The 12500-nt window shown below is 34.8% G+C and overlaps 1 protein-coding gene across 2 annotated transcripts in view; it reads right to left on the reverse strand.

The window, feature by feature from the left end:
* Positions 1–12500, reverse strand: part of LOC106880276 (choline/ethanolamine transporter flvcr2a) — a 319269-nt gene that overhangs the window by 286609 nt on the left and 20160 nt on the right. The gene's annotated exons all lie outside the window — the stretch shown is intronic.

Below are 12500 nucleotides of genomic sequence, written 5' to 3' on the forward strand. Positions count from 1 at the left end.
AAAAGGATAAGAAGAAACATGAGAAATAACTAGTACAGGGCGCGATGTAGAAAGAATAAGAATAATGAAAGAAGATGAATCAAAATAGAAGGGAAAGGAATAAGTCTCGAATAGGAACAAGACTGAAAAACTGCAAAATGAAAATGTAGGCACAAGTTGTTGTTGTTGTTGTTGTTGTTGGCACTCCGTCGCTTACGACGTCGAGGGTTCCAGTTGATCCGATCAATAGAACAGCCTGCTTGTGAAATTACGTGCAAGTGGCTGAGCACTCCACAGACACGTGTACCCTTAATGTAGTTCTTGGGGATATTCAACGTAACACAGTGTGACAAGGCTGACCCTTTGAATTACAGGCACAACAGAAACAGGAAGTAAGAGTGAGAGAAAGTTGTGGTGAAAGAGTACAGCAGGGTTCGCCAGCATCCCCTGCTGGAGCCTCGTGGAGCTTTAGGTGTTTTCGCTCAATAAACACTCACAACGCCTGGTCTGGGAATCGAAACCACGATCCTATGACCGCGAGTCCGCTGCCCTAACCACTGGGCCATTGCGCCTCCGTAGGCACAAGAAACAAGGTTAATTTCTGGAAACAGTTAAAGGATTCTTGTTGCTGAAATAAATAAATAGATAAATAAATAAATTGAAGAAGAACGCATCAACAAAACACAAAGAAAAGCAAATATTATTCAGAATAGAAGACGTAATTGGCGCAGACATGGCTGTTTTGAAACCACGTGATTTTGGGTTCAATTCCACGGCGCTGCACTTTGGACAAACATGTTTTAATATAGCCACCGGCTGACCAATAGCTTGTGAGTGAAATTGGTAGACAGAAACAGTATGGGAAACTGTCGTGTGTGTGTGTGTGTGTGTGTGTGTGTGTTCGCGCGCGCTTTGCATTTGTGTTTCTGTTCGTCCGCCACTACTTGACAATTGGTGTTAGTTTTTTTACGTCCCCATAACTTAGCGGTTTGGCAAAACAGAAGAAAAACAATAGAACAAGTACCAAACTTAAAAAATAAGTACTAGGATCGATTGAAACCACCAAGCCCTTCAAGGCGGTGTCCCAACATGGCCGCAGTCCAATGACTGAAACAAGTAAAAGATAAGACAAATAGCAGAATCAACAATACATTTCAACGAATATTGACTACATCTTAACGTGGACCAATGAAAATTGCTGCCAGAATTTTTTTTTTGTTTTTTTTTGTGATAAATATCTTTGTATTTTTAACGGAGTGTTCCTCGGATGGTAAATTTAAATATCTATTGTCACAAAGATAAAACAATGTTCTTTTCTACTCAAGGCACAAGGCGGGAAATTTTGAGGGGAGGGAGCCAGTCGATTAGATCAACCCCAGTACGCAACTGGTACTTAATTTATCGACCCCGAAAGGATGAAAGGCAAAGTCGACCTCGGCGGAATTTGAAGTTAGCACGTAAAGACAGACGGAATACCGCTTAGCATTTCGCCCGGCGTGCTAACGTTTCTTATTTCTTTATTGCCCACAAGGGGCTAAACATAGAGGGGACAAACAAGGACATACAAAGGGATTAAGTCGATTACATCGACCCCAGTGCATAACTGGTACTTAATTTATCGACCCCGAAAGGATGAAAGACAAAGTCGACCTCGGCGGAATTTGAACTCAGAACGAAATACCGCTAAGCATTTCGCCGGCGTGCTAACGTTTCTGCCAGCTCGCCGCCTTAGGGTAAAACAATGCTACCCCACCGGAGACAAAAACACCGTTGTATCTTTATATGTCTTTCTACAATAGGCACAAGGCCTGAATTTTTTTTTTTTTTTCTGATAAGGTGTAGTTCTTGTCGATTACATGACTAAACAGTCAGTGATGTCGTGAAAAGCCAGATGTCGGTGCATAAATTAGCCATTAGCGTCAGTAGCAGCCTTTATACACAAACACTCGCGCGCATACACAAACACACGCACGCACGCACACACACATACACACACACACACACACACACACACACACACACACACACACACGTGTATTCTTCTGCCTGTATGATGGGATATGCTTTGAATAATTCATCACGAGCTGCTACTCTACAATTAAACAATAACAGCCAATGTATACTACCAACAGCTAACATGTTGGGAAACTGCTTTGCAGCAAAAACGTCCATCATTAACAAACAGAAATGGAATCACCATCTTTCATCATAATAACGCTAGATTTCACATTGTACAAAAGACCAAAGATCTCTTAGAAAAAATATGCCTGGTAAATTATGCAACCCACCGTAATCTCCGAATGTCGCACCTACAGATTACCATTTCTTGAGTGGATTAAGACATACTCCAAGAGCAGAAGTCGAAAATGAGCTAATTTCCTTGTTCACTTCTAAGGAATTTTATGAACATGTCATTAATAAATGAAAAAAGGTCAAAGATAAGAATGGTGACTATATTAACGACTAAATAAATCAGATATTTCTTTTATTGTTTTATTGATCCATAAAAAAGCAGGCAGAACCTTCGTTACAACTTGATACATGTGGGCTGCGTGATAAAGAAGCTCACTTTGCAACCACGGACCAATGCCCTGTGAGTGGATATGGTTGACTGAAACTGTGTGGAAGCCCGTCGTATGTATGTAAGTATACGATGGGCTTCTTTCAGTTTCCGTCTACCAGATCTACTCACACGGCTTTAGTTGGCCCGGTGCTATAGTAGAAGACACTTGCCTAGGGTGCTGTACAGTGAGACTGAACTTGAGACCAGATGGTTATGAAGAAAACTTCTTCACTACACAGACACATTTAGTTTTGAGTGGGTTATGTGCAAGAATGTGTGCATTTGGACGTATACCACCCAGTTGAACTCACCATGCAAACGCATAATCACATCAACATCCATACCCAGAGGGAAAGGGAGAGACAGATAGCAGAGAGAGAGAGTGTGTGTGTGAGAGAGAGAGAGAGAGAGAGAGAGAGAGAGAGAGAACAATAATTTAATACCAATGGAGGAACAAAAATAAATTCCATTTATTTATATCGACCTGTTTCAATCAGTTATTTCCAAGTTATGAATATAGAACCGTTAGATGTTCTTTTTTTATCTAAGAAATCTTCAAAATCATTCTCATATCTTGAAAATAATTGATTGAAGCTGCTTTATAGTATTGAACTATTTTTATTTTTCATTTCGTTTTGCCGTTGCTTTTATAGAGACACACATCACACACACACACACACACACACACACACACACACACACACAAACACACACACACACACACACACAAACACAAACACGCACCCACACACGCGCACATATATAGATGCATTCGTTTATACATACATATGTGTATGTGTGTGCGTATGTATGTATGTATGTATGTATGGATAGATGGGTGGTTGGCTGGATGAATGTATATATGTATGTAAATGTGTGTGTGTGTGTGTGTGTGTACATCTGTGTATATGTGTGTGTATATCTGTGTGTATATAATAAGAGAGAAAAGAACATATTCTTGAACATGCTACTACATAATTTCATGTTACATAGGTTTCAGAATTCGGTAGCACATGATGTTACACCATAGATGTAATCCATAGATGTAATCCATAGATGCACCTCATAAGGGCAGCATACATACGGAAACATCCTCAGACGAAGAAGCTTGAAATACGATATATATTCTTCACTTTTTGTCATATTTGTCTTTTTTACCTATGCTTCACGGCTCGTTTTTTTTCTTTTTCTTTTTCTTTAGTCGTTGTTCTTGGTTTTTATTGTTATTTTTTCCCATGTCATCCATGTTTGAGAAGCTCTATGATATGAAAAAATACAACCCAGCCGTGACCATCAAACCAGTTTATTTTTCGTTTCAAGTACATTGGATCCAAGATTACATTACTCAGTATGTCTTTACTTCATTTTAAGATAGTGGGGTGTTCTTTGAGAGAGATTTGGCTGTTATTTCTAGTAAGTGAAACCACGTAGAGACTCTTGTAGGTTAGTATTTTCTTCTTTATTTGAACGAGCTGTAATGATCATTACTGTTATGAGACGGGTAACTTTGGAAGTATACTTTTGTCACTATGGGTGTAATATCAGAAAATATAATATACATACGATAAATGTAATTTAACTTTTATCAAAATGATGACATGAATATTAATTTTCAAGAGAAAAATATTTATTACCTTCAAATGTAATTAAATTACATCATTCAAGAAACAAAACAAATCTATACCCTACTGCTTTAATTACCAAATTTTTACGAACAACGACATTATACCTGCCTTACCCTCAGATCTACAACTTTTAAGATGATTACGTAAATAGACCTTAAAATCTGTGCTCGTTGCATCTATTTAAATTTAATTAGATTTGTGTAATAATCACACGCGCCTATATACTGTACTATTAGTCAAGCACTTACTTTCCAAAGCATAATTAGCAGGACGCTTACAATTGCACGTTTCTCACAGACATATGTATTTCGGTATACACTATCAGTATCCAAGGTTATATCACTATCAACCATATTAACCATTCCTATACCATGTCCAATATGTGCATTCACTCTATTAATACAGTTGTCAATTATATTGGTGTCTCTATTCATGTTACCACAAATATCGTGGCACAATAAATCTATTTTAAGGACATGGTCAACGTACCATCGCAGTATAACACATGATTATTATATAGTCCAATATTATTATTACCAAGAGATGTCAACAGGTGACCACTCGAATTATATGCAGTACTATTACTTACAGTGAGGCAAGGATCCAATATAGCCTGAATGATTTTCAACAGTGAAATTATAATTACAATCTACAGCGCTCTCATGATTGCAATAGTTCCTATGATAACCCGGTAAGGGCTTAGATTCAGATCGGAGTGAAAAAGCGTCCCCCCACCCATATAATTCTAGAGCATACATTTAAGTCTTTTTATTATTAATCAGAGCTATCAAATTGGCTAAGTTATACTTAGTGGAGTATGAAAATTTAACAGTGTAGGTGTTGAATATTTTTCTATAAATTACTTGAAGGAAGGAAGTTTCTTTCTAACACCGCAACGAATATGATTAATATTCAAAGCGAAAGGTGGATCATACCAGGTTATCTCTCTTTGCCTTACCCTTTTCCTTTTCCTCTTATACGTAGCAAAATTAAGAATACTATTTGGGGTGGGGGCATAGTTCCATGAATTCTATGAAGTATTGATTCTTTATTAGATGCTATATCAAGTAAAAGGTGATAGGATTCTTCATTTTCTTTACCATTCTCTTATATTTACCAAGATTGTAATTATCATTATTCTTAAAATCAGTATGCTATAGTTTCAAATTTAGGGTAGTATTTCCATTATAATCATTATAAGTATTACCAAGAGATGGGTTTACAACATTACATTCATGCGTTTTAATTTCCTTTTAATCGTCATCAGTTTATAGAAGTATATATAGAATGAGACTTATCGGAATTACACTTAACAATACTACAGTTCAAGTACACATTCCAAGATTTGTTAATATTGAGCTTATCAATAATGGCATTAGATGTATTCATTAGCTTGGTCATTGTGCACCGGGCTATGTCGTATACAGGATCTAGTAATCGCTATTTGCTATGTATCGCTGAAATAATACCAATTGCAAAGGTAATATTCTTAATACATTTGACGAAGTGATTACGAGATATAGACATAGGCAAAGGAAAGCCTTCTTATATAATAAATCCTGACGATTCCATTAGTTAAATAAGACAACTTAATATCAATTATCTTCTCCCTTGTTTTCTCATAATACTCATTAATTTTTACTTTACGTTTAGAGCTTCTTGTGCCAAGTCCGTTTTCTTATCACTGTGTTACTATCTGATTGCAACACTTGCTGACCTGCGACGTATATTTCGTTTTCTTTATGAGATTTTATTATTGTCTTTCACTATTTTCACGGTTTTCTTTCTATCGGTATGTAGTTTGATTTATGTAAATGTGTGAAAATGTATATATATATATATATATATATATATATATATATATATATAATGTATGCATATGTTTATATATGTGTGTGTGTTTATGTGTGTGTTTGAGTGTGTGTGTGTGTATGTTTGTGTGTGTGTGTGAGTGTGTCTGTGAGTATGCATTCGTATTTGTGTGAGTACACGAAATAATATATAAAGTTTTTTTTTATATAGATGTGCATACACAGTGTGGGTACGGATGTTGAGGGTACACGTGTCTGTGGAGTGCTCAACCACTTGCACGTTAATTTCACGAGCAGGCTGTTCCGTTGATCGGTTCAACTGAAACCATCGTCGTCGTAACCGACGGAGTGCCACGACATTATATATATATATATATATATATATATATATATATATATATATATATATATATATGCGAACGCATTAACATGCATTCACTAGATTAATGAATTGTTTCTGTATAAGTGTGTGTGTGTGTGTGTGTGTGTGTGTGTGTGTGTGTGTGTGTGTGTGTGTGTGTGTGTGTGTGTGTGTGTGTGTGTGTATGTGTGTGTGCGCGCGCGTGTGTGTTGAAGACAATTCTGCGATAAACATACAATGGTTATATAGAACCGAAATGAAAATAGAATAAAGTACGCGGAAGATTATCTTGAAAAACCTTCAAAAATTAGACTCTTTGTTTCTGTTTTCTTTCTGTCTCTTCCTTTTTTTTTTCTTTTTTATTGTTTCTTTTTCATCTTTTAACTATAAATCCAGTCAAATCAGACATTAGTGAAATAGACATGAGGGTTAGAGATTATGTTCCATATTTACCATTATGCAAGTGTCTTTTATCCCATTCTCTAAACATCTAAGAAATTATTATAATCCAAGAAATCTCATAGTTAACAAATACAATAAGCACGGTAAACCATTATTGCGACAGGAGCAGATTATGATTGTTAGTCGCGACGTCATATTTTAGTTTTGACAGGGTTTTTTTTTCCGTTTTTGTTGTTGTTGTTTTGGGTTTTTTTCCTATAAAGTTGTCATGACAACTAACAACAACAAAAGCTATGCTTAGGATTTTTTTTACTTCTACACGAAGCGATGAATAATTGAGTGTCTGACTATCAGAATTTGTAGACAAAATAGAAATTTAAAATGTTATACGGCCTAAACATTATTTACTTTATATAACTTCTTAAAATATAGGAATTTCTAACAGAAGCCCAACGTCACGTAATTAGTATACGTAATTAGTATACGTAATTAGTATACTGATCATATCAATCATTGTTATTGACTGATACTTTATTTCATCGGCCACTGAATAATGAAAGATAATATCAGCTCCTGGCGAGATTTGAACTAAGAACGTAATGGGGATGTAATTTAACACCACAAAACATTGTGTCCCTCGTTCTACCCAGCGTTGGATTAACCATTAAGCAAAATAAGCACGTGCTTAAGGCATCAAGAGAAGGAGGGGGCACCAGAGAAATGGTAAATGGTTTACAGCACAAAAGAAAACACTTTAAACTTGCTAAAATAATATTCGGGATGCTTTTATCTCTACTTAGTATAGATGTAGATGTGTTACCTAAGATTAATTTTGAGGATCTGATCAAAGACTTTGCAATTCAAAAACGCAGGAGGAAACTTTTCAAATATAAATAAAGTGGAAGTATACAAAAATAAACATCCTTTTCCCTCTTTCTGTTTTGTTTTGTTTTGAAAAATAAAAATTTATTTTATGGTTTGTTATTGTTTATATTTTGAATTGCATAATCTTTTATGGGGGTACCAAAATCTTATAAGTGCTTAGGACCTCGGTGGGTCTTAATCCGGCGCTGTTTCTACCACCCATTGCCTTTATTGCTGCGTACACATAAAGAACCGATGTTTTGTTTTCTTATGTTTTCTTTTCTGTTGAGGGAGGGAAAGTATTATGTATATTCGCGGGGTCACCAATTTATGTAGTGGGAATATATATTCAGTACTAGGTGTTGATATAGCTGCGAGTATATTATAACAAGAGTTCATATAGAGATGAAGAATAAATTCAAGAACTATATATTTACTACATAAAAATATTTTTTATTTACTGGTCGATGATGATACATAATCAAAATGTAGATTCTAGTTGAATGAAGAAATCTATGCAAGAAAGTTCAGAGATAGGAAATATAGAAATAGCAGCTAAGTGGTTTTCAGTCATGCAGCGTAGAGAAATAGACGGACATAGCAATGACGTGAATGGCTCTAAGTCTAATCGACTAAGAAGCGAAAAGATGGGTTAACAAGCTGTTATATATATATATATATATATATATATATATATATATATATATATATATATATATATATATATATATATATATATATATATATAGATAGATAGATAGATAGATAGATAGATAGATAGATAGATAGATAGATAGATAGATAGATAGATAGATAGATAGATAGATAGATATACACATAAGGTATCTTTGGCCCGACGAGTAGCTAGCGGATTACCCTTTATTCTATTCACAGCGACGCTCTAGAACCATTCCCCTATCCGCCACTTAGAGACCTGGTGGGTGAGAGAATATAAAAGAATATAAAAGCTATATGATATCAAAGAATATATACACACAAGCGTTATATACATATGTATACACTGTTTGGTGGCACTTGATTCTCATGAGTTCTTCCGCCCTTTGACGGGCTCTGTTTTTCGTATCGCAGGATGTTCAAAAGTCCCCTTCCTCACCAAAAAAGCTTGGCGGGGCAGCCGGTGTAGTCGCCGCCTACCCTAACAAGCAACAGGTTAATCTGGGTTATATGTTGCCAGTAAGCGCTCAAGATCGACCTGACATGAAAGTTAATAGCAAAAGTTTCAAAATATTCAAAAATGAAAAATATTTTTTGAAAGTTAACTTTTGTTTTTACGTTATAATATTTCAAAATCAATAAGAATTAAGAGAAGAAAAACTTGCCATTTTAAGAGGTAATTTAGATTCTTGCATGCAAGATTAATTTTGTTAGACTTCTCCGTATGTTGCTTGGCAAACAATAAAGAAAAGAGCGAAAATTTATCCAGCAAAACATACATTCAACATAAGAGGAAAAGTGAACAGAACTGAATAACAGATGTGAAGTGGAGTAGAAGACAAATAACAAACTGAGCAGGGATGGGACAAAATAAAAAAAAAGAGACAACGAAATAATGTAAACCTGGTATTTGAGAAGTATTGATATGGGCAACACGTACGTACGTACGTATGTATGTATGTATGTATGTATGTATGTGTGTGTGTGTGTGTGTGTGTGTGTGTGTGTGTGTGTGTGCGTGTGTGTGTGTGTGTGTGTGTGTGTGTGTGTGTATGTATGCATGCATGTTCTCATCGATTTTTAATTATTTGAAATGATCCTGCGAAGAAGGAGCTGGCTTCAAACAAAGATACAAAAGCTCTGTCGTTGGAATGGAGATAACAAAAGTTTTAGAAATTTTTTCTATTAATGGAAACGTAAATTATATGTAAATATGCATATACATAGACACACACACACACACACACACATATAACGAATTAACGAACCTTTAGCTCTCTCTCTCTCTCCCTCTTTCTCTATCTCTCTATTTATATATATATTATACACACACACACATACACACACACACACTTATACATACATACATACATACATACATACATACATACATACATACATACATACAGAGAGGCACACATATAAACCTAAAGGTTAAAGAGGGGAGGGGTCTTTGAAACTGAGATTAAAATAATATTGGTGATGTGTTTAAAGTATTGTCAAGGAAACGTATAGAATATTCTAACAGAATATTCAATTAAGTCTTTTCATTACAGTATATTAATTCTCGGATATAATCTGCTTTGATGTGCAACGAAATACATGTTCGTGTATACGCGTAGAATAATTACAGATTACCTATGTTCACACGCACACACACACACACACACACACACACACGCACATGCAATACTCACAGTGCACACGCATACATGCATTCACACACATACATGCACACACATACATACACACATACATACATACATACATACATACATACAAGCATGCATGCATACATACATACATACATGTGCATGCTGAGACGTGCAGCTATATGTATGAGAATACAAACATAAAACAAATCTGCACATGCACTAATTCAAATACTGCACATATACACACATACATGCAAAAACTAACCTGTTGATGTAGTTGAAATTGCAATGAAGGAGCCTTGGATCTAGGTTAGAAACCGGTTCTTTCTCTATAGGCAAGAAATCTTGAAATAAAACTGAATAATGACATACATACATACACATACATACATATATACATATATACGCATATATATACATACATGCACACACATACATACATACACATACATACATACATACATACATACATGCATGCATACATACATACTACATACATACATATATACATATATACACACACATACATACATGCACACACACACATACATACATACATACACATACACACACACATACATACATACACACACATGCACACATATACATACATACATATATATACATACATACATACATACATACATACATACATACATACTTACAAGTGGAACAGGATAAGGAAAAAGAAAATACTAACAGACGAAATTGATTATATTGACACAGATGGATCAAAGGAATATTGGTAGAACTAAAAATATTAAAACATCCACCAATTTAAAACACAAACGTCCAGATATTGTTGTTTGGGATCACAAGAAAAACATGCTCTATTGTGGAGATATATTAGAAATTCTAGCTGTGAGAAGAAAATATAACAATGTAAGCATATGCCTTCTATGCTTTTGATACGCGTAATAAAGCGAGGGAGTCTCCCGACGTGTCGTTGAATACTTAGATGACTGCTCCTCGAAAGAAAACGTACCCATGTTCCATCCTCAGTCATCCGATAGCATGGAATATTCAGTTACTATATAAAGATGTCATAAATTAAGTCATTGCCGTTGAATATAACTTAATTTGCACATCTGTGCTTTTGACAGCTTGTCATTAATTAAACATTATATATTTTTATGCGCCAACACAGCGCGAATGAGAAGAACGGAAGCAAATTTAAATATCAGAAAGTCTAGCTGTGAGAAGAAATTATAAAAATGTAAACACATTACTTTCATGCAATATGATTTGATAGCTATAACATAATCAGAAATATAGAAATATTATCATTTTCCTAGATGATTTTGTTTAGCCTCAGACCACTCTTGATCGAGCAAAACTATATTCAAGGATATTCTGCTTTTTAACCATCCGCAGTATTCTCAAAACCACACCATCTAATGTATTCATTTTTCCTAAGAGAGAAGGGTACGATTTGAGAGATATTTGACTGTTGTTTCTAGCATTTTGCCCCTTTTATGATATTCACAATGGCAATTATGATTAATCAGAAGTCTTAGCTTTACATGGGTTGCATCAACATTGTAGCTGAAATTATTGAAAATAATTTTCAGATTGTTTTGTTTGTAAGTTTGTTAGTTTTGTTGCTTCACTTGTTTATCTTTGCTTCAGCAATACATTGTTAGTATCATAGGACAAAAGGCCTGAAATCTAGGGAGTTGGAATAAGGGGTAGTCGATTAAATCTACCCCATAAGTTGACTGGTAATAACGGGAATGAAAAGTAAAGTTGACCTCAACAGGATTTGACACCAGAATGTAAAGGTTCGTTTTTTTATATAACGTCCCCTTAACGAATCTGCCATGCTAATTTACTCCCAAAGATTCTGATTTCAAATTTTATTGGAGTCAGTTTCCGTCTTTCATTCAATGAAGTATAAATAAAATGCCTTGCGTACATAATAAATTAAATCAACTGTGCCCTAATTCTCTACAAATCTGTGACCTACTCCTAGTTTTAGTAATCAATACACTTTAAAATAAACTTATAGTCTTATAACAGAGATAAAACGTACTTAGCTAGAAGAGAAATCGAAGAAGACTAATGGTTTTGTCAGTTGGAACTGAAGATTTTGTTTCTCTCGTTGTTCGCATACCCAAGTTTGTCTTCGTATTTCATGTTGTTTGCGTTTTGTGACGTCTTGTACACAAATATGCATATATATATATATATATATATATATATATATATATATATATATATATATATATATATATATATATATATATATATATACATGTATATGAATGTAGTGTATGTATGTATTGTATGTATGTACATATATGTGTATATATATGCATATATATATATATATATATATATATATATATATATATATATATACATACACATATGTATATATATATATGTATATACACGCCTGTGTGTGTGAGACAGAGAGAGAGACACAGAGAGAGAGACACACAGAGAGAGAGACAGAGAGACACACAGAGAGAGACACACAGAGAGACAGACAGACAGACAGACAGACAGAGACAGACACAGAGAGACAGACAGAGAGAGAGACAGACAGACAGACAGACACAG

The sequence above is a fragment of the Octopus bimaculoides genome, chromosome 3 (assembly GCF_046866305.1).
Source record: "Octopus bimaculoides isolate indiv1 chromosome 3, ASM4686630v1, whole genome shotgun sequence".
Lineage (NCBI taxonomy): Eukaryota > Metazoa > Mollusca > Cephalopoda > Octopoda > Octopodidae > Octopus > Octopus bimaculoides.